Raw genomic sequence first — 26,365 nt, 5'->3', positions numbered from 1 at the left:
ATTTCCTATGCTGCCCCACCATTAATTATTTCCAATGCTGTCCCTCATAATTAATTATTTCCTATTCTGCCCCCAACATTAATTATTTCCTATGCTGCCCCTCCACCATTAATTATTTCCTATGCCTCCCTCATAATTAATTATTTCCAATGCTGCCCCCACCGTTAATTTTTTCCTATGCTGTCCTTCATAATTAATTATATCCTATGCTGTCCCTCATAATTAATTTTTTCCTATGCTGCCCCTCATAATTAATTTTTTCCTATGCTGCCCCTCATAATTAATTATATCCTATGCTGCTCCCCATCATAAATTATTTCCTATGATGCGCCCCAACATTAATTATTTTCTATGCTGTCCCCCACCATTAATTATTTCCTATGCTGCCCCTCATAATTAATTATTTCCTATGCTGCCCCTCATAATTAATTATTTCCTATGCTGCCCCTCATAATTAATTTTTTCCTATGCTGCCCCTCATAATTATTTATATCCTATGCTGGTCCCCATCATTAATTATTTCCTATGCTGCCCCCCAACATTAATCATTTCCTATGCTGCCCCCCACCATTAATTATTTCCTATGCTGTCCCCAACATTCATTATTTCATATGCGGCCCCCCCACCATTAATTATTTCCTATGCTGTCCCCAACATTAATTATTTCCTATGCCGCCCCCCCCACCATTAATTATTTCCTATGTTGCCCCTCATAATTAATTATTTCCTATGCTGCCCCTCATAATTAATTATTTTCTATGCTGCTTCCCACCATTAATTATTTCCTATGCTGTCCCCAACATTAATTATTTCCTATGCTGCCCCCCACCATTAATTATTTTCTATGCTGCCCCTCATAATTAATTATTTCCTATGCTGCCCCTCATAATTAATTATTTCCTATGCTGCTCCCCACCATTAATTATTTCCTATGCTGCCCCTCCACCATTAATTATTTCCTATGCTGCCCCTCCACCATTAATTATTTCCTATGCTGCCCCTCATAATTAATTATTTCCTATGCTGCCCCTCATAATTAATTATTTCCTATGCTGTCCCTCATAATTAATTTTTTCATATGCTGCCAGTCATAATTAATTATATCCTATGCTGTCCCTCATAATTAATTATTTCCTATGCTGGTCCCCATCTTTAATCATTTCCTATGCTGCCCCCCACCATTAATTATTTCCTATGCTGCCCCCCACCATTAATTATTTCCTATGCTGCCCCTCATAATTATTTCCTATGCTGCCCCTCATAATTAATTATTTCCTATGCTGCTTCCCACCATTAATTATTTCCTATTCTCTCCCCAACATTAATTATTTCCTATGCTGACCCCCACCATTAATTATTTCCTATGCTGCCCCTCATAATTAATTATTTCCTATGCTGCCCCTCATAATAAATTATTTCCTATGCTGCTTCCCACCATTAATTATTTCCTATTCTCTCCCCAACATTAATTATTTCCTATGCTGACCCCCACCATTAATTATTTCCTATGCTGCCCCTCATAATTAATTATTTCCTATGCTGCCCCTCATAATAAATTATTTCCTATGCTGCCCCTCATAATTAATTATTTCCTATGCTGCCCCTCATAATTAATTATTTCCTATGCTGTCCCTCATAATTAATTTTTTCATATGCTGCCAGTCATAATTAATTATATCCTATGCTGTCCCTCATAATTAATTATTTCCTATGCTGGTCCCCATCTTTAATCATTTCCTATGCTGCCCCCCACCATTAATTATTTCCTATGCTGCCCCCCACCATTAATTATTTCCTATGCTGCCCCTCATAATTAATTATTTCCTATGCTGCTTCCCACCATTAATTATTTCCTATGCTGCCCCCCACCATTAATTATTTCCTATGCTGCCCCTCATAATTATTTCCTATGCTGCCCCTCATAATTAATTATTTCCTATGCTGCTTCCCACCATTAATTATTTCCTATTCTCTCCCCAACATTAATTATTTCCTATGCTGACCCCCACCATTAATTATTTCCTATGCTGCCCCTCATAATTAATTATTTCCTATGCTGCCCCTCATAATAAATTATTTCCTATGCTGCTTCCCACCATTAATTATTTCCTATGCTGCCCCTGACCATTAATTATTTCCTATGCTGCTCCCCACCATTAATTATTTCCTATGCTGCCCCTCCACCATTAATTATTTCCTATGCTTCCCCCACCTTTAATTATTTCCTATGCTGCTTCCCACCATTAATTATTTCCTATGCTGCCCCTGACCATTAATTATTTCCTATGCTGCTCCCCACCATTAATTATTTCCTATGCTGCCCCCCCATTAATTATTTCCTATGCTGCCCCTCCACCATTAATTATGTCCTATGCAGCCCCTCCACCATTAATTATTTCCTATGAAAGCCGGCGCCGATGCGCAAAAATCCGATCGCGTGTGCCAAAACGCTACACCCATGGTTATCTGCATCTATGGTCCTGCTCTAAATAAGAAAGAGTATATTTATCTGTGGTACCAACAACTGCCTTCTTGAGAGTAATATAGGACTAACTTTCATATCATGGCTTTGATTATCTTGTTGTCCTTGACTTAATAGTGTGTATTTCTCTTTCTAAAAAGTCTTGTGCCTGCCCCCTACCTGCACCGACAAGTATTACCTACAATAAGCTTAGGTACTTAGGTTCCCTTTTAGGTCCGCTCCTCACGAAGCGTTGTTCAAGCCCACCCACTGTAGTCAGTAGCCTAAGCTGATAGGCTTACTGCAAACATAATGGTTTCCCTTCAGGTCCGCCTGTTGTTTTTCTGCGATGACTCATAGTCCGTCAGGCCACGCCCCCCTGTCTCTCATTGAGTGCTCATAACGGAACTAAAAATGTATGAGTTTTCCTTCAGGTCCGCCCGTTGTCTCTCTGCGATTATTCACAGTCCGCTAAGTACTGCCCCCCTCTGACGTATTCTGTCTCCTTATTGGCTACCGGTAATAGAACTGTTTTCTTCCAGGTCCGATTCAGTATCTGTTTTGTTTTTATCCAATGGTGTTTTTCATAAGGTGTAGGTGTGCACTAAGCTACGTAGTAGCACTTCCTGGTGCCCGGGTTTAAAAACCCAACGAGGACGTCAGATTCTATAGGCAAGATGAAGCGCTAGTGCGCGAAACGAATCGTCCCTTAAAAACCCGCTCCTGCGTTATCACGTTCCTCTACCTGTAATGTGCTGTCTCTCTAAGATGTAAAGAAATAAAGAAGAATTATTTTACTACGTGGTGAGTGGCAAATTTTTTTTCTTTTTCCTTTTTTTGATGATGCCTGAACACTCTGTCCTGTGTCAGATATATTTTTGAGCACCACCACTTGCACTTACTCATATGTGACACTAGAAGGGTTCAAATACACTCCACCCACTATTCCTATAAGAAAAGGTCTAAGAAGCTGTGCCCCTTGTACTTTCTTTTCTCTTTTGATAAAAGATTCATGATTTCTGGCACATATTCTGCATGAATACGGCGCCCTCTGCAGATTTTTGGTGGACCTTTAACATAGGAAGCGCAACACATTTCTGTCAGACTTTGCATGATAAATCTGGCGCACGGTTTGAATGAGCACCGGAACGCCCCTTTCAGTGCAGAAATTTGTGCCGCATGAAGAATAGTACAACCGTGCCACAAACGGTCACATGTGACACAAATGGGGTGCAGGCACTTTTTAAATATCAGTTTGCACCTAAGAGAATGTGCAAAGTCTGCTACAAGACTGGTGCATGTCCCTAAGTAAATGTTCCCCAGTATGTTTTGAGTAGCTTCTTCCGACTTCTTCTCTACTGAACTTTACTACTTCAAAGGTCACTGAAAAAGGAAACTGCTTCTACATGTGCTTTGCTTCCTACTTAGGGCCTTTTCGACCACCTAGAGTGCAGAGCATCTGGAGCAGGTAGGGGACGCCAGCCGTTGTCCTCCACCTGCTCCAAATTGCATTAGAATCTATAGTATCTGTGTCCTTAGCATGTGGATGCTATTGATAATTAGGGTGCTGCACAGGGCTCTGTCTATAACATAAAAAATATGTCTTTATGTGACCATTTCCCAGTCCCAACACCTATAAACAAACATGATATACATCAGTCAATTGGAGTGATACATAAGAGCAAACCATACAAAATAACAATGATGTTTAACAATATTATAAAAAGATTATGCAGTATTTCTCAATAAAGTGCCATGAATATAAAGTGCAATTGTAAGTGACAAGTGCCTAAAACTATTAAAATCATGACCTGAAAGATTTTAAAACATATTCTCTTACAGGTGGCTTGAAAAAATGTCCGAACAATGTCCATAAACAAACTGTGCGTGTGTGAAATGCACTCTGGAACGCATTGTCCGGCTTAGGATAGCCCGTGTGCATCAAATAAGGCGCACAGCTGTGTGTCTTAAAGAGATATCATCACATAACAACGCAACCATATCACTTTGCAAGAGTACATGACTGACTGACATCTTAGGCTAGTGTTCACACTGAGATACGAATTACCTTGCTAGCACCGATCGCGGCTATTAACCCCCCGTTGCCGCCGGCAAAGTCGCCGGCGGCATTTAAAAGACGGCGGCGCGCGGGCGCCGCCATCTTTTTTTCGATCGCCACGCCCCCGAACGTCATCGGGGGGCGGCGATCGGTTGCCATGGTAGCCTCGTGTCTTCTTTTGACACGAGGCTATCTGGCAGCTGCAGATTCGTTACAATGAGCCAGTGGCTCATTGTAATGAATGTGCTGCAAAAATGCCATATATTGCAATACAGAAGTATTGCAGTATATGGTAGCAGCGATCTGACCATCTAGGGTTAATGCACCCTAGATGGTCTAAAAGATAGTGAAAAAAAAAAGAAAAAAAAAAAGTTAAAAAAAAAAAAAAAAATTAATAAAATATTAAAAGTTCAAATCACCCCCCTTTCCCTAGAACGGATATAAAACATAATAAGCAGTAAAAATCACAAACATATTAGGTATCGCCGCGTCCCAAAATGCCCGATCTATCAAAATACAAAAACGGTTACAGGCGGCGGTGACCTCCGAGGCGGGAAATGGCGCCCAAATGTCCGAAATGCGACTTTTACACCTTTTTACATAACATAAAAAATGAAATAAAAAATGATCAAAATGTCGCACAGACCTCAAAATGGTAGCAATGAAAACGTCGCCTCATTTCGCAAAAAATGACCCCTCACACATCTCCGTGCGCCAAAGTATGAAAAAGTTATTAGCGTCAGAAAATGGCAAAAAAAATGTTTTCTTTTTTGTACACATTCGTTTAATTTTTGAAAATGTATTAAAACACAATAAAACCTATATAAATTTGGTATCACCGCGATCGCACCGAACCAAAGAATAAAGTAGGCGTGTTATTTGGAGCGAAGAGTGAAAGTCGTAAAAACTGAGCCCACAAGAACGTGACGCACGTGCGTTTTTTTTTCAATTTTTCCACATTTGAAATTTTTTTTCAGCTTCGCAGTACACAGCATGTTAAAATAAATAACATTACGGGAAAGTAAAATTTGTTACGCACAAAATAAGCCCTCACACAGCTCTGTATACGGAAAAATGAAAAAGTTATGGATTTTTGAAGTTGGAGAGCGAGAAATGAGCTGAAAAACCCTCCGTCCTTAAGGGGTTAAGACACATAGCCGTGAGCCTAATTTGATGCACACGGTTCATCCGAAGCTGGACAATGCGTTCCAGCATGCGATTCACACACTCAAGGTTCATTTATGAACAAAGTTCGGACTTGGTGTGCTTTTTTTCTGGCGATCTGTATGAGAATATATTTTAAAATCTTTCAGGTCATGATTTTAATAGTTTAAGGCATTAATTGCACTTCAGTTATAATTGTGATACAGAAAGCCTTGTATCAGGTAAAGAAAGAGATCTTGGGGAGAAAAATCGCATGCTGCTCCAGGTGTGGATAAAACCATAAATCTTTCATTCCAAATCTTCTTTAAAATGACATACAAGGTACAAGTAGACCATGGCGATACATCCTGATTGACAAAGAGTGGATATAATGGCAGTATAACCTACTTGTTTCGGGCATACAAGACGTCCTTACTCATGGCTAGTTTCTTTACAAATGAGACATGGGTAATTAGCTCCACGCCCCAGCACACTGCCATATGCATATGGAGGAAGAGGTGGAGTCAAAACCCTAAAATCATATAATAAAACCCATACAAAATTGAAAAAACTGCCAGTAATATGTATGTATTCTGATGAACACACTATTTTCTCCAAATAATAGAATACATATAAATATATAAGCCATAGATGTTATTAATGATGTTAAGACAATGATTAACTAGTATGTGGAACATTATGAGAACGCAATCCCGGAAGTTCATCATGGACACACCTGCCAGAAATACCCCCTTGTGTTACCATGTCAACATGAAGCAAAACAATAAGAGAACTGATTCCATTCTATGGACCTCAGAAAGGTACGAAAGATGCACTGTAGGGCGGAGAAAGAAAAGCAAAGCATGAAGATATAGCAGTTATTAGTTATATTAGTTATTTGGTGATACCTCAAGAGTAAAGATGGAAACAGCGACAAAGGAAAGCTATAAAAGCCCGTTGACATCCCATGATTGTATTAGTGTTAAATAACAGTAAATAATTCAATTAAGCTGTAACGGGGTGTAACAGAAACCTCCTCTTAATGAGCCCTGAAAGGAGTTAGTAATGAAACATTAATTCCTTCCTAAAATTCATACCTGCTGGGAACCTGGTATTAAAGACAAAAGTCCAGTATGCCTCACGATCTAACAATATTTTATATCTGTCGCCACCTTGTTGGGGAAGATGTACCTGTTTTATAACAAATGTCTCCAAAGAAGAGACCTCTTCCCGGTGACACTCGATAAAATGTCATGCTGCCCCGGAGAGGGATCTCCTCTTGTCCGTCTGTTGGGAGGCATTTAATTTATGCCAATTGCGGATGTCTCTGAGGTGTTCTAAAAACCTCTGCTTGAATCTTCTGGTAGTGGATCCTACGTACATCTGGGCACAGAGTGAACACATACACTGTGATGACATACACTACATGGTCTGAATTACAATTCAAATATTCCTTTATATCATGCAACTGAGTCTTCTCTGTATTGGAAAAGATTTTTGTGGGTGTGGCGAAAGAAAGAGATCCTCTAATACTGGATGGAAGCTGCTCCGCCATCTATCAGAGATTGGGGGAGTGCTGAGGGCGAGTAGCAATTATACAGGCTGTGTTAACACTTTGTGTACAATTGGGTGTTAGATCTTGCTCAATAGCATTTATCTAGATTTTGTATTCAGGTATTCAGGTGAGTGTGGACCTCCAACAGGACCTCCAACAGGATCAATGAGGGTGGGGAGCCGTTGGGAGTAATTCAATGGGGCACATTTACATACCCGCACAACGAAGTTCACCGAAAGTGCATTGTCCGTCGATAATGCACTCTGCCGCAATTCACTAAGATTATGCACCCGATATCCAGCATGTGTCGCTTCCCCGCTCAGGTCCAACAGAGTTCACCTTCTTCTTTGTGGTATTGCGACACAATTTGAAATTTTATTCCCAAACTCAGTCAGAACGTCTGAGGGCAAACCCCACAAACTTGTGTTGCATGGAAGCCAGCGCAGCTGCACCAAAAAACTATTACGTGCAACACAATCCCAGTGCAGACACCTGTTAAATACCTGTCAAAGCAGTGCAAATCCTGATAACAGTGCAAAGTCCGACAAAAGTGCGCTCTGCAACCCTTAGTAAATGAGGCCCAATGTCCTTTTGCTGTCTCTGTACTTGGGCAAGAATTTTTGATTTCTCAGTGTTGTTAGTTTTTCTTTAAGAAGCTCCTTCTACTTTGCACTAATTACCTGTATTAATTGTACCTGTTTGAACTTGTTTCCTGTATAAATGACACCTGTCCACACACTCAATCAATCACACTCTATCCTCTTCACCCTGGGCAAGGCCAAAGAGCTGTTTAACCCCTTAAGGACGGAGGGTTTTTCGGCTAATTTCTCGCTCTCCAACTTCAAAAATCCATAACTTTTTCATTTTTACGTGTACAGACCTGTGTGAGGGCTTATTTTGTGCGTAACAAATTTTACTTTCCCGTAATGTTATTTATTTTAACATGCTGTGTACTGCGAAGCTGAAAAAAAATTTCAAATGTGGAAAAATTGAAAAAAAAACGCACGTGCGTCACGTTCTTGTGGGCTCAGTTTTTACGACTTTCACTCTTCGCTCCAAATAACACACCTACTTTATTCTTTGGTTCGGTGCGATCGCGGTGATACCAAATTTATATAGGTTTTATTGTGTTTTAATACATTTTCAAAAATTAAACGAATGTGTACAAAAAAGAAAAAAATTTTTTTGCCATTTTCTGACGCTAATAACTTTTTCATACTTTGGCGCACGGAGATGCGTGAGGGGTCATTTTTTGTGAAATGAGGCAACGTTTTCATTGCTACCATTTTGAGGTCTGTGCGACATTTTGATCATTTTTTATTTCATTTTTTATGTTATGTAAAAAGGTGTAAAAGTCGCATTTAGGACATTTGGGCGCCATTTCCCGCCTCGGAGGTCACCGCCGGCCATAACCGTTTTTATATTTTGATAGATCGGGCATTTTGGGACGCGGCGATACCTAATATGTCTGTGATTTTTACTGTTTATTATGTTTTATATCCGTTCTAGGGAAAGGGGGGTGATTTGAACTTTTAATATTTTATTAATTTTTTTTCTTTTTTAAACTTTTTTTTTTCTTTTTTTTTTCACTATTTTTTAGACCATCTAGGGTGCATTAACCCTAGATGGTCAGATCGCTCCTACCATATACTGCAATACTACAGTATTGCAATATATGGCATTTTTGCAGGTCATACATTACAATGAGCCACTGGCTCATTGTAACGAACCTGCATAAACCATGTAGCCTCGTGTCAAAAGAAGACCCGAGGCTACCATGGTAACCGCGCGCCGCCGTCTTTTAAATGCCGCCGGCGACTTTGCCGGCGGCGTTTAGAGGGTTAATAGCCGCGATCGGTGCAAGCACCGACCGCGGTTATTAGCGGTGGGGGTTTTGTGCAGAATGCAAAAACCCCCACCTCTGTATGAAGAGGACTCAGCCCGTGAGCCCTCTTCATACATCCCTCATACCTCTGCGCCGTAGAGCTACGGCGCAGAGCGTTAAGGGGTTAAGGACTACAGGGACAAAATTGTAGACCTGCACAAGGCTTGGATGGGCGACAGGACAATGGGCAAGCATCTTGGTGAGAAGACAACTGGTGGCAAATTGTTAGAAAATGGAAAAAAACTAGATGACTATCAATCTTCCTTGGTCTGGGGCTCCATACGAGATCTCACCTCATAGGGTAAGGATGGTTCTGAGAAAGGTCAGGAATTAGCCCAGAACTACACAGAAGGACCTGGTCAAGCCGGCTGGGATCATAGTCTCACAGATTTTCCATTAGTAACACACTATGCTGTCAAAATAGGTTAAAATAACCTGTTAAAATAATGCATGGGCTGCTCATGCAAGCACTTGTCCAGGCCTGTTTGAACTTCTCCACTGACCATCTGGATAATCTAGAAGAGGCATTGCAGAAGGTCATGTGGTCAGATGGGAGCAAAATAGAACTTTTTAGTGGTGGGAAAACTTGAGCAAATACTTATTTCCCCATTGTACAGTCATGGACATAAGTATTGAGAATGACACAAATATTTTCACAAGATTTGTTGCTCTCTGTTTTTTATGTGTTTGTCAGATGTTTTTATCACATACAGAAATACAAGTGCAATCATATTATGAGTAGCAAAAGCTTTTATTGATAGAATGAGTTAATGCAGCAAGTCAATATTTGCAGTGTTGACCCTTCTTCTTCAGGACCTCTGCAATTCTCCCTGGCAGCTCTCAGTCACCTTCTGGACCAAATCCTGACTGATAGCAGTCCATTCCTGCACAATCACTGCTGCATTTTGTCACAATTTGTTGTTTTGTGTTTGTCCACCCGTCTCATGATGATTGACGACAAGTTCTCAGTGGGATTAAGATCTGGGGAGTTTCCAGGCTATGGACCCAAAATCTCTATGTTTTGTTCCCTGAGACATTTAGTTATCACCTTTGCTTTGTGGCAAGGTGCTCAATGCTGGAAAAGGCATTGTTGATCACCAAACTGCTCTTGGACAGTTGGGAGAAGTTTCTCTTGGAGGACATTCTGGTACCATTCTTTATTCATGGATGTGGTTTTAGGCAAGACTGTGAAAGAGCCGATTACCTTGGCAACCCCACACATGAATGGTTGCAGGATGCTTTACAGTTGTCATGAGACAAGACTGGTGGTATCGCTCACCTTGTCTTCTCCCAACAAGCTGTTTTCCAGATGTTCCAAGCAATCTGAAAGGGGATTCATCAGAGAAAATGACTTTACCCCAGTCCTCAGCAGTCCCTGATTTTTTATTTTATTAATTTGTAATATTAATAAAGCAATTTTTCTAGGAAGCTGAGTCATTTTAAAACATGAAAAAAGAATGTTATTGCTATTTGGAATGGGACAAGGAGGTGAGTATATACAACTACCATCAGGTTCCTTTAAGGATTATGAAGGCCACTGTGCTTTTAGAAACCTTGAGTGATGCAGAAATTCTTTTGTAACCTTGGACAGATCTGTGCCTTGCCAGAATTTTGTCGCTGATCTCCTTGGGCAGTTTCTTAGACCTCTTAATTCTCATGTGCTCTTACATGCACTGTGAGCTGGTGCGAGCTGGTTTAAGCGAACAGGTGTGTGCTTTTCCTAATCAAGTCAAATCAGTTTATTTAAACACAGCTGAACTCCAATGAAGGAGTAAAACCATCTCAAGGAGGATCAGAAGGAAATGGTACCCAGTAGCACATGGTTTTCACCAGAGCCCTCCGACCTGCTGCTGCGGGATACCACCAGGTCGCTCCACAGGTGCAACTTTGCTTGTGGTGGTGGCCAAGGTAAAGGGTATAATTGTAGAGCAGAAACATGGTAATGGAGAGGCAGAAGGCCAGGACAGGCAGCACAGAATCAAAGTCGGGGATGTAGCGGAAGGTCAGTACAGGCAGCAAAGGATCAGAGTCAGGAACGTAGCAAGAGGTCACAACAGGAATCACACAGGTGGAGTAGAAGCTCCAAGGCATAGAGCACAAAGATCCTGCAGGGGACACAGGAAAGGGCCGGGAATTTAAAAAAGAAGGCGGCCGGCCAGTGCCAATTATCAGCGCACTGGCCCTTTAAATCTCAGCATTCCTAGGGAGTGAGGAAAAGTAAGCACTGCCGCAGGGCTTTAGGGGAGCGGGGAAGTACACGGGTGTGCCTAGGACCCAGAACATGGGTCACAGGAGCACCCGTGCCAATGTCATAGCCTTATGTACTAATACTTATGAGCATGTGATATTTCAGTTTTTATTGTTTAATAAATTATCAAAAATATCTGCATTTCTGTTTTTTCTATCAAGATGGGGTGCAGTGTTTACATTAATGAGCAAATAAAGAACTACTTTGAAGACATCCAGTTGTCCGCAATGAAACAGAGTGGAACATTTTAAGAGGTTTCTGTACTTTCTGTACCCACTGTTTATTGATATTGATGGCTGGTCAGATACTGAAGAGGATGTGCATCTCACCCAGATTGCTAAAGTGGATGAGATGAAAATAAATCCAGAATCACATATCATAGTTTATACGGTTGAAAAAATACACGTGTCCTTCAAGTTCAACCAAGGAAGGGAAGGGATTGGATGAGGAAGGGATTTATGGAAAACAATTTAATATAACTTAACCATCAATTTTATTTAGGTATTAAAAGGCATCTAGACTAGAGATGAGCGAGTATACTCGTCCGAGTATACTGCTCGGTCGAGTATTAGCATACTCGGACCGGCTCGTTACTCGGACGAGTATCTCGCCGGCTCGAGATCGAGCAGTAAATTAATAAAATAAATTGAATAAAAGTATTTTTATTGTAAAAAAAAAATATTACACATGTTTGCAGATGTTTTACTTGTAAGAACACATTGAAATAACACTATTCTTCACTTTCCAGGTGTCCGCGCGTGTCTCCCGCTAGGTTCGGAGATGCTCGGAACATCTGGAATGTGAAGGATATTGTTCTTTCAATGTGTTCTGCACTTAAATGGTCCTGTGTTCACTGTTTTTAATGTTTTAATTCTATTCTTCACTTTGCAGCTGTGCGCGCGTATCTCCGAACCTATCGGGAGATACGCGCGCACAGCTGCAATGTGAAGAATAGAATTAAAACATTAAAAACAGTGAACACAGGAGCATTTAAGTGCAGAACACATTGAAATAACACTATTCTTCACATTCCAGATGTTCGTACACATCTCCTAACTTAGCGGGAGACACGCGCGAACACCTGGAAAGTGAAGAATAGTGTTATTTCAATGTGTTCTTACAAGTAAAACATCTGCAAACATCTGGAATTTTTTTTTTTGCACTGTTCTTTTACTGTTCAGTTTTATTAAAAAAATGCTCGGGTCTCCCATTGACTTCAATGGGGCTCGTTATTCGAGACGAGCACTCGAGCATCTAGAAAAGTTCGTCTCGAATAACGAGCACCCGAGCATTTTAGTGCTCGCTCATCTCTAATCTAGACCCTTCTTGAAGCTCTCTGCTGTCCCTGCTGTGACCAGGGTCCAAGGCAGGCTATTCCACAGATTGACAGTTCTCATAATGAAAAAGCCCTGTCGTCTCTGGTGATTAAACCTTACTTTCTCCAGATGGAGACAGTGCCCCTTGTCATTTCATTTGATTTAATCTGGAACAACTTTCCACTATATTTTTTGTATGGACCATTCATATATTTATATATATTAATCATGTCCCCTCATTGTCATCTCTTTTCCATACTAAATAAATGTAGTTGTTTTAATCTTTCCTCATAACTGAGACCCTCCATACCCCTTATCATTTTTGTGGCTCTCACGTTGAACCCTCTCCAGCTCCAGGGCCTTCTTTTAATGAACTGGTGCCCAGAACTAGACCACATATTCCAGGTGACGCCGAACCAATGCCTTGCACAGTGGTAATATTACATCCCTATCCCGAGAGTCCATACCACTTTTGATACATGACAAGATCTTGCTGGCTTTAAAGGGATTGACTTTGCATGCTGTTATTCAATTTATGATCTACTAGTACCCCCAGGTCCTTCTCAACAAGGAACTCTCCCAAATTTACTCCCCAAAGGACATATTTTGCTTTTCGATTATTATCACCCAGGTGCATAACCTTACATTTATCCACATTGAACCTAATTTGCCGAGTGGATGTCCAAACACTCAGTTTGTCCAAGTCACCCTGCAGCCTATGAACATCCTCCAAAGACTGTATTACATTGCACAGCTTGGTGTCATCAGCAAGAATAGACAAAGTTCTATTAATTCCTATCTCTATATCATTAATAAGTATATTAAATAGCAGTGGGCCAAGCGCAGAACCCTGGGGTACACCACTTATTACTGGGGACCATTCTTAGTAGGAATCATTGACCACAACTCTCTGAATATGATCCTTCAGCCAGTTTTTAAACCAATTACAAATAATTCCTGCCAAACCAATAGACCTTATTTTATTTATCAGGTGTCTATGAGGGGCAATGTCAAATGCCTTTGCAAAATCCAAGAACACTATATCCACAGCAGCTCCTCCGTTCAGGGATCTACCACCGTCTTCATCGAAGCAGATCGGGTTAGTCTGATAACTTCTATCCTTAAGAAACCCATGCTGGCTGTCACTTATTATTCTATTTTATGTCAGTAAAATATGCCTTTTATGTCTTTTACTAATCCTTCCTATATTTTCTCCACAATGAAAGTTAATCTTACAGACCTGTAATTGCCTGGTGAAGTTTTGGAGCCTTATTAAATATTGGCACAATATTCCCCTTTCCAGTCACTTGGCACCACACCAGACATTACGGAATCCCTGAAGATTTTAGACAGTGGCACAACAATAACAGAACTGAGTTCTTTAGGAACTCTGGGGTGTGTCCCATCTAGTCCAGGAGCCTTGTACACACACATTTTATTGAGATTAGATTGGATCATGTCTATATTCCACCAGTCTAGTATATTACAGGACGCATCACCCACACTGGAACCACTCTTTGCAGAAGTTTCTTCTTCTATTGTATAAATGGAGCTAAAAACCCATTTATTATCTCAGCCTTCTCGTAGTCTCCAGTCTGACCCTTTTTTCTCCCATTGATATACTTAAAAAATTTCTTGGGATTTGTTTTGCTATCTTTGGCCACCAGTCTTTCATTTTGTATTTTGGCCGATTTTATTTCCCTCTTACAGATTTTAGTAAGTTTTTTGTAATTGTTTTATGCCCCAGGTAACCTGTCAGATTTATATTTTTTGAAAGCCCTCTTTTTATCATTAATTGCCCTTTTCACCGTAGCTGTAAGCCACACAGGGTGTAATCTAACCCATCTGTACTTGTTACCTATCTGAATAAATTTAGAAGTTTAATGACCCAGGATAGATTTGAATGTCTTCCATTTAACCGTAGTGTAATCATGTGACAGTAGCTGATCCCAGTCTATATCCTGTAGTGCAGCCCTGAATTTTGTGAAATTAGCCTTCTTAAAATTCAATAGCAGAATAATTCAATAGCAGAATAATAAAGACTGCTAGCTTTTGACTGGGCAGATGTCATTGCACCTTTTCTGACCCCCCCCCCCCCCAAACCCCAGAAAGATATTACAACCTCTGCCAGCAGGATGTTAGAGACTATGAGAAACCAAAAGTAGAAATTCTTGCTCGGCTGGGGGTAACCACTGCTGTCCATACTAATTCATGTTAATTCTTGGAGTTTCTTTATGGACAAGCCTTTCAGGTCCCAAGTGTACAACCTTATACACTTGATAAAGAAATGACTCCTGTACCCTGTACAGATTGTGGAGAAAGAGGTCCTAGACCGGTTCCTCAGAGCGTTTCCCCCGGAGTTGCAGCGCTGGGTTAGACATGGAGACCCCAAAGATGAAATGAGGTGTCTCCCAAGCAGTCCACTAACCCCAAAATGGAACTCTGCTTGGGGAACCAGGGCTAGTACGGTGCTGAATATGCCATGAGCAGGGATATATCACTGCCCATTGCCCTCTCACCTCTGAGCCGAGGGAATGTGGTTGGAATCAGTAGTTGTTTGCAGAGTCTGTATGTGCTGAAGCATTGGGACTTAAGTCCTAGCCTCAGATCTGCAATATTAGCGTGAACAACTATCCGGTACAGGCTTTGCTTGGTTCCAGTGACTTTGGTGAATGCCAGCTTCCTGGCTGGGGACTTCATTCCAGACAAGCATATGAGTGTTCTTTGCATCCATGGGGATACCAAGGACTACCCCATGGCCAGTGTTAATATTGAAACTATAGTAGGAACTGTCTTTTATGATGTGGGTATTGTGAAAAATCTCATGCATAATGTGATTTTAGCACAAAATTTCCTATTGTTCTGGGAGTTGTGGAGAAATGGTAAAACCTTCAAACAAACTTTGGAAACCCCTCCTACCCCAGAAATGCATGATGAATGTGACTCTTTTCCTTTACAGGTTCTAACCGGAAAGGAAGTCGATACCACTTTCCGAGATCCTCATCACAATATCCCTAAATTAAAGGTCTCACGTGATAATTTTGGCACTGAATAGTTGAGAGATCCCACTCTTGAAAATGCATCAGAAAGTGTGCAGTTGTAAATAGTGTGGCTCAGGATCCTGAAGTTGTCCACCAATTTCCACATTGTGCCTTGAATAATGACCTTTTGTATTGAATTACAAAAAGTAAGGATGTGACCACACATTCAGTTTCTCAGATGTAGTTTTTGAAGCCAAAAACAGGTGTGGATGGGTTGAGACAAATAATTAAAAGGTGTTGTTCCTCCTCCTACTTTTACTCCATTCCAGGTTTGGGCATCAAAAACGGCATCTGAAAAACTGAATGTGTAGTCGCACCCTAAGGGTGAAATTTTTGATCAGCTTCTCGTATCAAAGCCATACCGCCATGTACTTGGGTGACATCAAGGGACTGAGAAAACACAGGAGAGTATTCTCCAAAGGTTCTATTAATCAGAACCCCTGTGACATTTTGGTTGCTTTTTGAAATGCAATCCAAAGGCTTCACCTGAGATCACATGTTGAGGTAAGATTGAATTTCCTTCGTTTAGTTAATGTGTTGGAAACACAATGGGGGTCATTTACTAAGGGCCAATGAAAACCCGACGGATTCAGAAAAACCGCCGCATTTTTGAAAAAAAATGTGTCGCGAAAATTGCACTTACCTTCACTCAGCCCGGCTCGGTGTATTCCAGTGCATTCCGATGCTCTTCAGCGCAGCAGCGCCACCTGGTGGACGTCGGAGGAACCACCTTAATAAATCCCGGCCGGACCCGAATCCACCGCAGAGAACGCGCCACTGGATCGCGAATGGGCCGGGTAAGTAAATCTGCCCCAATGTTACCAAAACATGTGATCCTTTGGATTGCGTTTCAAAACATAACCAAAATGCCAAATGTGAACGTGGCCACAGGTACCACAAACCTTTATTCCAGAGAATTTGTAAACTTTTTATCACGTGTTATAGGTGGCATTTTGACCCCTTGCCACTGATGGGCTTTTTCTATTTTACTTTATGTTTATTGCTCCCCACTTCACAACATATAACATTTCATATAACTTTTTTATATTACTATATATAGAGCTGTCTGAGAGATTTTTTTCTGCATATCTTCAAATTGTACTTACTTGTGACATTATTTTATTTTCCATGCAGTGTACTGGGTAGTGGAAATAAAATTCAAAACGCAATAAACTTGCCAAGAAATAAAATTGATATTCTTTGGTTTGATATGATTACAGGGACACCAAATTTATAAAGGTTTTATTAGCTGTTAATAGATTTTTAAAAAATGAAAACTTTTTGTATGAAAAAACATCTTCATTTTGCCTTATCCTGACTCCAATAACTTTTTCATACTTAGAGAACAGAGTTTGCTAAGGTGTCATCTTTTCTGAAACAAGCTGACATTTTTATTGCTACCATTTTGGAAAGGGTGAAACCTTTTGATCAGTTTGATCATTTTATGTGTTGCAAAACGGTTATGTGTTGGCGATTTGGACATTTGGGCACATTTTTCCATTACAGGGTTTACAGCCGTAAACTGTTTTTATATTTTTATAGATTGGCAATTTTGGGACGTTTTGGGGATATATTGTTTTATATGTGTTACTAGCTTTTGAGACATTTCAATAAATTTTTGTTTTAATTTTTATTTATTTTTCTATTTTGTATATATTTTTACTTTTTTTATTTTTACATTACCAGCAAAAGAACTAGTGATCATGTGATATATCATCTATGATCATAAATAACCATCTATTGCAGTGCATTAGAAGTGCCAGAACTGGACTTGGACAAACCCGGGGCCCTTTATTACAGTGAAGCTGGGAGGAGAGAGACAGAAGCCCCCTCCCTCTGCAGGTACGTAGATTCCATGGTCACAGCATTGACCGCGGGATCTAAAGGCTTAAACAGACAGGATCGGAACTCATTCTGATCCGGACTGTTAGAACAGTCACTGCTATTCCCCTATGCAGAAAAAACTGTCGGCCTAGTCCAAGGTCCCTTAGTGACCGAAGTAGAAACCCAAATGGGTGGTCACTAAGGGGTTAATCAAAACCCAGACCCAGAGGGAATCCTCAAATGCAGAAGTTAGTGATTTGTTGCCACCAATACCTCCAGTCAGTATAAATGAGACCCTATCAACGCCCCAACAACAAGAGGCAAAAGAGTTCCTGCCGAGAAATAAGTTCTCTAAACTGCCAGGGCATACACAACTACTCTAGCACCATGTAGAAAAGGAACCTAGGCGGAAAGTAAACCTCAGACCAGAGGCATGTTGGAGGGTGGTGTCAACTGAGGTTAAATGCATGCTTGAGTTTGTCCAATTGTCCTGATACCTAAGCCCAATTGGATTTCAGAAAATTGAATTAAATTTTAAAGTTTTACACTAATCCAATGCCCACAGTTGATGAACTAATTGAGAACATGGGCAATGCGAGATTTATAACCATATTAGATCTCACAAAAGATTACTGGCAAATACCTTTGTCTGAGATGGCCAAAGAAAAGCTGCCTTCGCTGTACCAGAAGGACTACACCAGTACAGGGTGATGCCATTTGGGTTTCATGGAGCTCCTGATACCTTAAGCAGTTAAGTAAAGAAAAAAGAGTAGCCATCATTACTTTAAGAAATAAAAAAATTGGGAAAACTTGGATAGTGTCCCCAAGTGAAATTGCAAAATCCATCAAGCACTACAAACAAACTGGCTCACGTGAGGACCACCCCAGGAAAGGAAGACCAAGAGTCACCTCTGCTGCAGAGGACAAGTTCACCTGAGTCACCAGTCTCTGATATTGCACGTTAACAGCAGCTCAGATTAGAATTCTGGTCAATGCCACACAGAGTTCTTGCAGCAGACACATCTCTACAACAACTGCTAAGATGAGACTCTGTGTAGCAACCTTCATGGTATAATAACTGCTAGGAAATCACTGCTAAGGACAGGCAGCTGCAGAAGAGACTTGTGTGGGCTAAAGAACACAGGGAATGGACATTAGGCCAGTGAAGCATTCCCCTAGTGAAGCATGGAGGAGGAGCTGTGATGGTGTGGGGGTGCTTTGCTGGTGACACTGTTGGGGATTTATTCAAAATTGAAGGTATGCTGAACCAGCATGGTTATTACAGCATCTTGCAGCAATATGCTATTCTATCCGGTTTGAGTTTAATTGGACCAGCATTTATTTTTCAACAGCAAAATTACCCTGAACACACCTCCAGGCTTTTTAAGGGCTATATGACCAAGAAGAAGAGTGATGGGATGCTACACCAGATGATTTGGCTACACAGTCACCAGACCTGAACCCAATTGAGATGGTTTGGGGTGAGCTGGACCGCAGAGTGAAGGCAAAAGGACAACAAGTGCTAAGCATCTCTGGGAACTCCTTCAAGACTGTTGGAAGACCATATCAGGTGACTACCTCTTGAAGCTTATCAAGAGAATGCCAAGAATGTGTAAAGCAGTAATCAAAACAAAAGGATACTTTAAAGAACCTAGAATAGAAGACATATTTTTAGTTTTTTTTTTAGTTATTTGTTAAGTATATAATTCCACATGTGTTAATTCATAGTTTTGATGCCTTCAGTGTGAATCTATCATCATGAAACAGAATGAAGAAACATTCATGAAACATGAATGAGAAGATGTGTTCAAACTTTTGGTCTGTACTGTATATATATATATATGTATATATATATATATATATACATATATATATATATATGTGTATATGTATGAAACATATTAAAGTTATAGCGGGAAGAAGCAGGGGTATCCAGCACTCCAAAGTCTCAATAAAATGCAGGTTTCTCTGAAAACTGTTCTAAAGACATTGCTGCAGACTACGGACATGTGCCCACTGATGTCTAAAGTCGGCGGCCAGGCAGGGAGGGGATCAGCTGTGAAAAACACTCAAACCCATCTGCTATAATATTAGGAGTGGCAAAATCTACATTTTGGTACTGTGGCAGGGTTACTCTGTTATTGTCATATCGATGTGATATACTTGAATCAAATTAACCCTTTCAGGACCTGGCCCTTTTTTGTTTTTTCATTTTCATTTTTTACTCCCCATGATCAAAAATCCATAACTTTTTTATTTTTCCATGTACAGAGCTGTGTTATGGCTTATTTTTTGCGTAACAAATTGCACTTCATAGTGATGGTATTGAATATTCCATGCCGTGTACTAGGAAGCGGGAAAAAAATTCCAAATGCAGTGAAATTGGTAAAAAAACGCATTTGTGCCGCCTTCTTGTGGGCTTGGATCTTACGGATTTCACTGTGCGCCCCAAATGACATGTCTACTTTATTCTTTGGGTCGGTACGATTACGGGGATACCAAATTTGTATAGGTTTTATAATGTTTTCATACATTCAAAAAAATTAAAACCTCCTGTACAAAATTTTTTGGGGGATTTTGCCATCTTCTGGCGCTAATAACTTTTTTATACTTTGGTGTACTGAGCTGTGGGTGGTGTCGTTTTTTGCGGATTTTGATGACATTTACAATGTTATCAATTTTAGGACTGTTCGACCTTGTGATCACTTTTTATAGAATTTTTTAATTTTTTTAAATGACAAAAAAAGTGCCATTTTCGACTTTGGGCGCGATTTTCCGTTACGGGATTAAACGCAGTGAAAAACCGTTATCATATTTTGATAGATGGGGCATTTTCGGACGCGGCGATACCTAATGTGTTTATGATTTTTACTGTTTATTTATATTTATGTCAGTTCTAGGGAAAGGGGGGTGATTTGAGTTTTTAGGGTTTTTTATTATAATTTTTTTTTTTTTTACTTTTTTTTATTTTTAGTACTTTTCAGACTCCCTAGGGTACTTTAACCCTAGGGGGTCTGCACGATCCTATCATATACTGCCATACTACAGTATGGCAGTATATGGGGATTTTACTACTCATACATTACAATGTGCTGATAGCACATTGTAATGCATGGGTTAACCTGAAGTAGCCTCGGGTCTTCGCGAGACCCGAGGTTACCATGGCGACGGATCGCCGCTCCCCGATGACGTCACGGGGAGCGGCGATCCTCGAAAAGATGGCGGCGCCCACGCGCCGCCATCCTTTTGAAGCCGCCGGCAGCATTGCCGGCGGCGATCGAGGTGAAAACACCCTAGCACCGATCGCGGGTGTTACCGGTAAGCCTTTGCTGCAATATGCAGCAAAGACTTACCGGCTATGGAGAGGGCTCAGCGCGTGAGCATGCACTGCGGCCGACCCGTGACGTGCTATTACGTCACGGGTCGTGAAAGGGTTAATACTGTTATTTGACAGTGTTGCTGACATGTGTAAATCATATTTTAGTATGCCCTGTACTGTAAGTTGGATTTATACAGCTGGTCAATATTGACCCTCCCCATGTTACGTTTATTGGATATCCAGTTTGGTCAGAATCGAAAACCCTCCCTAAGCCCCCACCACATTGTTGACCTTGTGGTCTAGGAGTTTTCCACCTCCTAGACATATAGGGGCACATTTACTTACTCGTTCCTGACACGTTCCCCAATGTGCATTGTCCGATCGTGCGCCCGATTTCCTGCATGTGTCGCTTCCATGCTCAGGTTTGACGGAGTTCATCATCTTCTTCCCGGTGTATGTAAGTGCATTGGATGCAACACAATTTGAATACTAAATCCCGTGCTCAGTCTGAATCAGTCGTATCATCCAACAGCCTGCCCCCTGATTTCTGTCGCATAAAAGCCGGCGCCACTGTGCCAAAATCCATTTGCATGCAACACAATCCCCTTCTAAATACCTGTCAAAGTGGCGCAAATCCCTAAAACGTCGGGAAGTCTGACAGAAATGTGATCCGCTGATCCTTAGTAAATAAGCCCCATAGTGTAAAGACTCAAGGTACTATGACATCTATAGTCTTGTCTTGGCTTTAAACAGAATGGGGGAGATTTATCATCACATGTCTGAGGTAAAACTGTTCTAGTTGCCGATGGAAATCAACCAGAGCTCAGCTTTCATTCTATAAACATCTGTGGGGAAATGAAAGCAGAGCTATGATTGGTTGCCATGGGTAACTAGAATAGTTCTGTTCTAATATACTTATGATAAATTTCCCCCAATATGTCTATGTCCAGCATGGAGCACTAATTTCAATTTCACGTTGAAGTCGGCACGGAACCCGCCTTGTTTGCACAGGCAAAATACTGAGAAGAATAAATTTGATGGTCCAGCCAACATCGGTGATCTTTCAGACTTTTATTTCGTCAAATTTCATTTATCCACAGTGTTAATCCATAGTTCCTACGCGTTTTGAACGAACTAGTCGCTCTTAGTCATGGAATGACTAAGAATGACTGGAATGACTAAGAGCAACTAGTTCGTTCGAAACGCGTAGGAACTATGGATTAACACTGTGGATAAATGAAATTTGACGAAATAAAAGTCTGAAAGATCACCGATGTTGGCTGGACCATCAAATTTATTTTTCATAGAAAAAGTATGGGTGGTAAAGCTCATCCAAAGCAGGCCACATCATCCGTAAAACATGGCAGAGGTAGTGCGATGGCTCGGGCATAGCTGCCAATGGCACTGGGTCTCTAGTGTTTATTGATGATGTGTCATAGGACAAAAGCAGTCGGATAAATTCTGAAGTATTTAGAGACATACTGAACCACATTTATCAAGACTAGTGCAAACTGCACTATGAGCAGTTTGCCTGTAGAGTGTGCACCAGATTCATCAAAAATGGCGCACTGCTCGGGAAGTGTGCACCATGTTTTACTCTGGTGCACATTGTTCGTGCTGCAGAATTGTGGCACAGAAAGAATTGAGTTGCACGTCAGACAGAATAGTAGCACTAAAGCACTATTTGGGGTGAGTGGTCTGAAACTGTTTTTTATGTACGAGCAGGGTAAGAGGAAGTAGGAATACTACAAGAAAAGTCAAGATGCTACGAAAAAGGGATAGGGAGGGAAGAAGGAGGAAGAGTGAGAAAAAGAGAAAGGAAAATAAAAAGACAGGGGAGGGGGGCGGGAAGGAACATGTAAGACACCAGATATACATATTGGAGGGGGAATGTTGAAGGTAAGGATTTGCCCGATGGGGGCAAGTAGGGACACCCTGAATCTATTTAGCCCTGGGTCTGAGCAAGGATATCTTTGAAACGTGGGGATTCAGAAAGACCAGCCATGGCTGCCATAGCTTTAAGAATTTTTCTGAGTTACCAGAGGTATCTGTCATTATTTCTTCCATTCTGAATAGGTACAGTAATTCTTGGGCAAAGTCTGAAAGTGTGGGGGAACACCATCTTCTAGAAATGACTGTCTGAGAGGCAATGAGAGAAAATCTTTTTTTTGTTTCTTTATGGTCCCAGGGAGAATGGAGAGGAGGCCACCTATGGGATCCTGATGGCTGCAGTATCCATAAGGTCATTTGTAGCCTCAAAGATTTGGTCTCAAAAGCGAGATATGTCACGACCCGACCACCATATATGTAGGAAGTCTCCCTTGCCTAGACTGCATCTCCAGCACGTGTCCGGGGTCAAGAGGTAGATTGAGTGTAGAAAGGCAGGAACCCTGTACCATATAGAAAGGATTTTGTAATTTTGTTCTTGAGAAGAACGCACTACTGAGGGCTTTTGAGTATACAGAAATGATTTATCCCAATCTTCTGGAGATATAGAGACTCCCAGATCCCTCTCCCAACCTGCAAGGAAAAGCAAGGCCGAGGCATTGGATTCTTTTACCAGGAAGCCATAGATTTGGGATATGCAGTGTTCCAGAGGAGATGCTGAGCGAAAGAGATTCTCAAAGGGTCTAAGAGGGGCATTATACGCTGCGACTGATCCTGGTTGTTTGAGGAAGGAACCAAGTTAGGTTCTTTCTAGCCAGGAGAGATCGGCAGACGCGGAAAGATCTACTAATTCGTTAGGGATCGGGGGATCGGGGTAGTGGTTAAACCCAAATTTATGCAAGTTTACCTTTGGTTATTAATAATTGCATACATTGCATAAATTGTCTGTGATATTTTGGCAGGGCACCACTAACGGTGGTGGGAATTTAGCCTTACTACACCGCACAAGTTATAAGAAAACAGACTCTCACATTATCATTTATTGACAAAAGCAATTATTTAATAGAATAGATGGTCTATAAGTTATCGACTTCATTTACATTCATATTGTTGGGCATTGTAATAATAATACATCTTAATTTATATAGCACGATCACATTCTGTAACACTTTACAAATCATGGGGTACATATACAAACAAAACAAAAAAATTACAGAGTGATAACATAGTCACATGAACAATAGTAGTAAGCACCCTGCTCAAAAGAGCTTACAATCTAAGAGGAAATAGTGACACAAGAGGTATAAGCATTGTTTTAAAATCTGAAAGTTTGCCCATAAAAAAAGATAACTTTTAACCCCTTACTTTACAATTTTACAGTTTTATAGCTCCTCTAACTGAATTATGGTCAGTGTATAATTCCAGAGTGTGAAACACTACATGATTCCTCTGTGCTATGAAATGCTTTGTGTTGTCAATGTGGTTAGATTATCATGGTTCAGGGTTTATCTACACTTTAATTTAGCTTCTGAAAATTCTACTAGTAGCTGACAAATATAAAGAGAGATGAGACAGAGCAGAGATGAGAAATTATGAGATGCATGAGATGAATATAAGACACAATTACACACTCCAGATATGCTATATCTCTTATAACACACACAGTCATTCCTGCTATGCCTCTCCCTCCCCTAGAATAAATACTTTATTTTCTCTGTAGCCAGTAGAGTAAACTCTGCATGATGCTGCTTGCTGAAAGGAAGTGCCTGTGTCTGTAGTGTGTCCGAGCTGGTCTTGTAATACAAGGGCAAGAGACAGGGAGCACTGCAGCGTAGTAAACAACAACAATATGGTTACTCTTACTTGCAGATGCATAGAGGGAACGGCGCAAGGAGGATAAAGGTTAAAAGATCCAAAAAACCTTATGTTATAAATACAAATCAATTAATCCTCCACCTCTACGTTCACCCACTCCAAGGAAAAAAAAACATGGTACCTTTCCTGTCTAGTACAGTACTCATGGGGATAGTCCTTGGCTCATGCCTAATGTCCTCAAATTTCTATGCATAAAGCATAGGAGTCCTCTTATGAGGTTCGATGATTCGAGACAGCGTCTCTCCTAGGAGTTTCGGAGGTAGCCCGTAGTCTCTGTGCTACTCCTAATTCCTTCCGCCAGGGGACTTGTTCCTCCACTTTTCATTCCGTTCTCCTCGTTCCTTCACCTGATTGCTGTTCAAGGTAAGAAGAAAAGGCAAAAACGATGGTGCAGTATTTTCCCAGTTTCTTAAAAACTATTTTATTGGAAATACTCACAAGAGTAGAAAATAAAAAGGCCTTATATGTAAAAACACGCTCGGTACAACTGCCCGACTCCGAGTTTCGCCTGGTATGGCTTCTTCCGGGGCTTACCGGCGTGTTAAGATGCGTGTCTTTTATACACAGATTATTTAAAAGTACAGAACATTTCTCACAATCCATCAAAAAGCGTTTCACATACAGCTTTACAGTCTTCATATCAATGGAGCGTCCTTATATACAAAAATTCTTCTAATAATCTTCTGATATTTTTATCCAGTCATATAAAAAAGGGGGAGGGGGAGGGGGGGGGATATCTTCAAGGTGCGGTGTGTTTTTCCTCTAATCGACATTTTTCATAGGGCTTCCTAAAGGTAGTTTATAAAAGTGCTTATATCTCAAAACAGTGAATTTAAAACTGATTTTTCCTAATAAAGTGCTTAGTGATTTTTAAAGTGCTACTACAATCTATGTTTTATATACAGATTTTTTTGTACAGATTTTTTGTAAGTACATAACATTTCTCATCTTCCATATATAGCTTTACAATCTACATGTCAATGGGACATCCTAATATGCAAAAGTTATTCTGATAATCATATAGTATTATAATCGCTCTTCTGGAGAGGGGGAGGGAAAAATTCCTTAAAGACGCAATATACTTTTTCATGTAACAATTTTTTATTTTGTACTAGTTTATAATGGTGTTAAAATCTCAGAAAAGTGAAATTGAATAAATAAAGTGCTTAGTGATATTGAAGTGATATTAAAGTGCTGGTGCATACATACATTTAATATTTTTATAAAAAGCATTTAATCTCAAGGTCTGCATTTAGTCCCAGTGGGATTAGGGTTTTTAGTTGGAAAATCCAAAAGGATTCGCTTTGACTCATTTTTTTAATCAGATCTTCTCCCCTCCAATGTGGCGAAACTCGTTCTAAACTGAAAAAAAGAGGTTTTTTTGATGATGTTGCGTGTAATGAGCCGACAGAGAATGATCAAACTTCCCTTTTCTTATGTTTCTGAAGTGCTCATTTACCCAAGTCTTCAATTTCCTTATGGTCCTTCCTATATATTTCAGCCCACATGGGCAAACTATCATATAAATAACTTGAGTAGTATCGCAAGTGGCAAAATGTCTGATATTATATGTCAGGGAATTGTCAGATGCTGAAAAATTATGAATTCCTCCAGTATTAATTCAGTATTAATGCCTACAAGTAGCATTCAACCCCCTGCAGATTTAGCAGGTTTGATAAGAAGCAAATATTTTAGAGCCTTCAAACTTCAAACAAGAGCAGGATTTATTAACAGATGCATAAGTCTTACAAA

The sequence above is a fragment of the Engystomops pustulosus genome, chromosome 7 (assembly GCF_040894005.1).
Source record: "Engystomops pustulosus chromosome 7, aEngPut4.maternal, whole genome shotgun sequence".
NCBI classification, from domain to species: Eukaryota; Metazoa; Chordata; class Amphibia; order Anura; family Leptodactylidae; genus Engystomops; species Engystomops pustulosus.
Note: the sequence above shows the minus strand (reverse complement) of the source record.